Source organism: Myotis brandtii, unplaced genomic scaffold (genome assembly GCF_000412655.1).
Source record: "Myotis brandtii unplaced genomic scaffold, ASM41265v1 scaffold1094, whole genome shotgun sequence".
NCBI classification, from domain to species: Eukaryota; Metazoa; Chordata; class Mammalia; order Chiroptera; family Vespertilionidae; genus Myotis; species Myotis brandtii.
This window is the reverse complement of record NW_005353728.1, coordinates 270,088-275,941: the sequence shown is the minus strand read 5'-3', so window position 1 is coordinate 275,941 and position 5,854 is coordinate 270,088.

Here is a 5,854-nt window from a genome sequence, read left to right as displayed (position 1 = left end):
AATCAGCTGCCTCCTGCACACCTCCTACTGGGGATGTGCCCACAACCAAGGTACATGCCCTTGACCGGAATCGAACCTGGGACCTTTCAGTCCGCAGGCCGACGCTCTATCCACTGAGCCAAACCAGTTAGGAGAGAGCTTCCAGGCATGGAGACAGAGTTTGGGGTGACAGATTGGAGCTTGGCATATTCGGGTGCGCCGCACCGGCACAGCCAAGGGTGAACCCGAGTGGGGCTGATGAAAGGCTTAGAAAAGACAGACATGAGAACGAAAGCTGGGTCTCGGTGGGACGCTGCCCTCTCTGATGGAGAGAGACAGCGACCACAAGCCGTGTCTTTATTTTATAGCAGATGCCATGAGGCAAAGTATGAGAGTGATCAAGATGTTTACAACATTCTGGTTGGTTTCAGCCCTACTCAACTACATGCACCTGAACTCTATCACTCAGACACATGGGGCCACTTGTTTGGACCACAGGTTCAAGCTTAAAGCTATAGCTGTTGGCTAATTGTGCTGGGAAGGCTCTGCCCTCCAAGCTGGGACTTGCACGTGGCAATGAGACGACTGTGCCCTCTCCTCAGTCCAAGGCTTGAACCTGTCCAAAACACTGTAGCAGCTCCCCATGTTCGGGGAACAACATGTCACCCAATTGGGGGCAGGGGGCAGGTAACTGTCAGTTATTGACATGCAGCTGAAGTTCAGCAGGTGCACGGGCCCACTGTGCAGGTGGTTTGAGTTTCAATGAGGTGGGGGCTTGTGAAGAAAGAACGGTGGTAGGCAGCTGGAAGCCATGGCCGAGGCAGCAACTGGGGAAGAGGTGATGGTACTTGGCCTGAGAGAGCAGTCGTGGGGCTGGCATGGTGCTTCTCCCCATTCAGAGGTGGACGCAGTGGGCTGGGTGAGTGACTGACCAAGGGGGCAACTTGCTGGCAATCCCATAGGCAAAGGCTTCCAGGAACTTCCTGTGACTAGTCTTTGTTACATGTGTATTTACCATATAAGTTCTTTTTGTATCTCATTCTTAATATACAATAAAGAAAAACTTTTGGCATTATGCAGTGATACGGGGAAGTCTGGTTAAGGCATAGGTTTTTGAAGGGTAAAAATAGAGGTTTTGTTTTTCTTATTATATTGAAATACTTTTTTGCCCTAGCTGGTTTGACTCAGTGGATAGAGTGTCAGCCTATGGACCAAAGGGTCCCGCGTTCAATTCCTGTCAAGGGCACTTATAAATAATAATAATAATTTTTTAAACAAAAGAGTTTCATGAAGAGTACAAAGAACTCCCTAGTAATTTTCACCTAAATTCAAGGGTTTGGAATTGTCCCATGTCTTGACCCATTCTGTTAATGAGTTATGAATGAGAGGGGACTTAGAAGTTTGTAAGTTGAGTGCACCTGTCTGAACCTCAGGAGGCCCGGGCAATGTATTAAAAACATGGGAATCATAGGCGTTTGGAATGGCATGCTTTACTGTTAGAGGAGACAGCCATCTCTTGCAGTGGCCACTTTCTCCCAACACTGCTATAGCTGTGCTATAGCTCATGCGGAGGATGGGGAATGAGTGGAAACCAGGCCTTTCTGACACAGCTCAACTCACATGCCCCTCTGGCTCCCCATGATTGCAACAATGGCAGCATGGGCGTTGGTGGAAGTAGAAGGAAATGGTAAACACTTGAGACAGAGGGCATTCATCTTCATGTAGGTGCTGATTTGAAAAGATGTGAAGATAAGGAATGTGGAGAAATATTTTGTTGTTTTGTCGTTGTTAATCCTCACCCAAAAATATTTTTCTATTGATTTTTTAGGGAGAGTGAAAAAGAGAGGGAAAGACAGAGAGAAACATTGATGTGTGAGAAACACATCTATTGGTTGCCTCCTGAATGATCCCTGACCAGGGCCCTCGTCCGGGAGGAGCCTGCAACCAAGGTACATGCCCTTGACCGGAATCAAACCCGGGACCCTTTGGTCTGCAGGCCGATGCTTTGTCCACTGATCAAAACTGGCTAGGGCATATGTGGAGAAATATTTGATGGCACTCAGATCTTCAACCATCACACAGTGTTCTTTAAAGAAGATTTTACCATATGTGTGGTTCGAGTAGAAAACTTGACACATAATTTAGATTTAACCCTTAGGAAAGCAATGGAATGAAGACACTGTTTTGAAGGTCATGATTGTAGGAAAGCTTGCCGGACATTGAACTTTTTTGATATGTCAAGAAATTAAGCAGAAGATGAGCCCTACAAATATGAATGTGGCAACTCTCAAAGGAATACTAACATTAGTAGGAAAAAAAAAACATGAGAATTTTGTTGGAAGAGAAGAAAATCCTTCTCTACACATGGGAGACTACCATGCAGAGACTGAACAGAGTTAGTCCTCTTCATGAGTTTTCAACATGACAACTCAAACAGACGTAATCTGAGGAATATGACCATAGCAGGAAAGGCTTCTGGTCTGAGTCAGTCAGTTTTGAGAGAATTCATACTGGACCCAAAAAAAATCTAGTCATGGAAAAAGTTCTAACACCAAGTAATTACATCTGAGAAATCTGAAACCATGGGGATGTGATTGCTGTGGAAAAGGCCTGAGGAGTAGCTCTCTCGTTCAGCCTCACAAGTCATACTGGAATGCGCCTGAGGATGTGGCCAGTGTTAGGAAGGCTTCAGGAAGCACAGAATCCACGGCAAGACCTTCAGTAGGAGTCCTCGTCGTGTCCCGCAACAGAGGACTCATATGAGAGGTCACTCTCAATGCAACCTGTGCAGGTGAAAGCCACAGCCTTGGTCTCACCTTACCTGACAACAAGCAAACAAAAAGCCTTACACTGGATTGAACCAACCATATTGAAGAAGAATGAAATGTCTCACTCTGTTTTTACACCAAATAAGTCATACAGGAGGCAAACTGCATAAAACAGATGATAAAAGTATACAAATAAAACAGGTCCTGCTTTCCCAGCTTGTCCTGTTATCTGACCTGGAACAAATATTAAGTAACATGGGTGAGGACAGGCATCCTTATTTCAATTTGTGATGTGTCCCCAGTTGCTAAGACAGTCACTGAATCTCTGACTCAGGAAACTTGAGTGAATAAGTGCTGCACGAGGGCGTCTTAGAGAGAGGAGACTTTGAAGACAAGGCAAGGCTTTGCAATGAGCACAGTGGGTAAGGGATGATGAAGGAAATCTTGAGATGAAATGGTGCTATGAAGAACTCTGAGAGCGCACGTCCTTGGAGATAGGAACCCAGCCTGGAAGAGTGCGGTCACATACTGTGAAATCTTTATTTGAAAACACTATGTCCTCTGTCACCTTCCACATACCTGTTTTGTTCTCTAAGGCCCATGCAATCTTGATCCTTTTACCTGGCACCACTCTCCTGGATATCCAGATGTAATCTCCAGGGTAATTCCTTACCTATTAATTGAATATGAAGAGAAACAAATGAACTAAGCATAGCAAACATTTGGGGGGGCGACACCTCCAAAAGATCTAAGGAAAGAAGGTAAATCAGATCAAAGCAGGAATAACTGAGTCTGAAATGGAGGAGAAAAAAATGATCCAAGAGCCCATTTTTGGGGTAACTTTGATTAAGCAAATAAAGAGTCAAGGTAAAAGACTATACAGGGGGGCGAAAAAAGACTATACAGGGGAAAACTATACAGATATTCAGCACCACATGTAGTTGTTTTCATTATACTGCTTTGCACAACTGTTACAAAGGATGAGCCAAATCTGTGTACTGGATGAAAAAATCTCTAAGATGTATGTGCGTTTCTTAAGATATCTTTTAACCGTATGTATCTTACATATGTAAAGATACATGGATGCACATATTATCTATGCCTTTTTCTTAAAAACATACACATAAAACACAAATATGAATGTGTGTTGATTGCTTGTGGCTGGCAGGATGTAGAAACTGAGAGGTTATGAATACAGCCCAAGAAGGAAACTGCGTGGGGGGTGATGTTCCATCTTAGAGGTGCTGCCCGTAACTATGCAGCGGCCAGTTACATCTCAGTCCTGATCTGGGCAGGGACTACCTTCCAGCTTTCTGTTAAAAGATGGTTTCCATGCCCTGGCTGGTGTGGCTCAGGGATAGAGCGTCCTGCTGACTGAAGGGTCCTGGGTTTGATTCAGGTCAAGGGCACATGCCCAGGTTTTGGGCTCAATCCCCAGTAGGGGGCGTGCAGGAGGCAGCTAATCAATGATTCTCATCTTTGATGTTTCTATCTCTCTCTCTCCTCCATTCCTCTCTGAAATCAAAAATATATTTAAAAAGAAAGATGGTTTCATGGAACATGAACAATTCAGACAGAATAGAACACAGACTGGCAAAGGCTGACCCTCTGAAATAGTAATGAGTTCAGAAATGTGACCAATTAGCTTTAGCCGGTTTGGCTCAGTGGATAGGTTGTTGGCCTGGGGACTGAAGGGTCTCAGGTTCGGTTCGGGTCAATGGCACATGCCTGGGTTGCAGGCTCAATTCCCAATGGGGGGCATGCAGGAGGCAGCCAATCAGTGATTCTCATCATTGATGTTTCTATCCATCTCTGGAATCAATAAAAAAATATACATATAAAAGTGTGACAAATTATAAAATAATGCAGAAATTAATAGTTTTGCCTTATACCAGGAATAACCAATTGAATACAAAGGAAGGAAAGATTTTGTTAATACTTTTTGGAAATTGTACCCAAGAATAAATTAAGGAATGGACAGGCTTTATTTGAAGAAAGTTATGTTAGTGGAATGTAGAAGAATTGAATAGGTGTAAATATTAACTTTTGAGGGCTTACAAAGGCTAGAAGTGTATAAAGTTAGGACTTAAGTCCTATAGCCCCCAGGGAAGTGCTGCTGGAGCCACTTTACTGTGGGAGCAGGAATGCCACCTGCTGGCCTGGCTCCTCTGGGAAGCAGCAGGTGGGGGTGTGAACCAGGTGTCCTCTTACTCTGAGGCCTGTACTTCAAGCCATGGCTCAGACTCCCAAGCAGGTGGGGACTTTGTAGCAGCAGCAATCCTCCCAGGATAATTTCTACATAGGACACAATTTCAGTGCCAGTGAGATTTTCTGGAATTTGACAGAAATGGGAAATCCAGGCAGAAGACTAAAAGGCCCTTAGAAGCCGTGTTGAGTCAACAAATACTGCTTGAGCACCTGCCCGAGTGCCTAGCGCTGTCTCAGGTGTGGGTCACGGTGAGGCACCAAGTGGGGAGGCCCATCTCATTGGCCTCTTTCATTCCAGAGCACATGCAGCTGATTGAACTTAGTGGGACTGGCCTTCCTTCAAATGTTCCTTGGTCATGTGCAGCTGGTGGCTGCGAGGTGGGACAGTGCAGATCTAGGACATGTCTTTTGATCAAATTCCCTGGGCAGGGCTGCTATAGAGGTGAAGAGGTGACAGTAAGTAATTACTGGACCAGAGGCTTGGAGATGAGTCAGTGCTCTGAGAGAAATGACAGTGGGGCCTGCTGGGGAGGGTGGGTAGTGTGCGTGCTTTGGAAGTGGGCAGGAAGACAGCTCTGAGGAGGTGACACATGAGCTGAGAGCTGGATGGGAACATGGGAAAGGCGGCCTGGTAGGGAGGTGGCCAATGTGAAGACCTCTGGGTGAGACACACTTGGGCACATCTGAGAAAAAGTGAGGTGGTGGTTATGAGAAGTCCCCTTTGGTGTGAAGGGCATAAGAGAGCAGGGTTTGCATCCCTGCTACGTTCCCCGGGGGCCCTGGGCAGGGTTCCCAGCCTCTCCCAACATGATCTTCTTTGTGTAAAGGTTGGACACTTGTTTACTGAGACTATGGGGCCTTAATGAAATGGCGGCTGCTGTTGTGGATTCCAAGCCTTT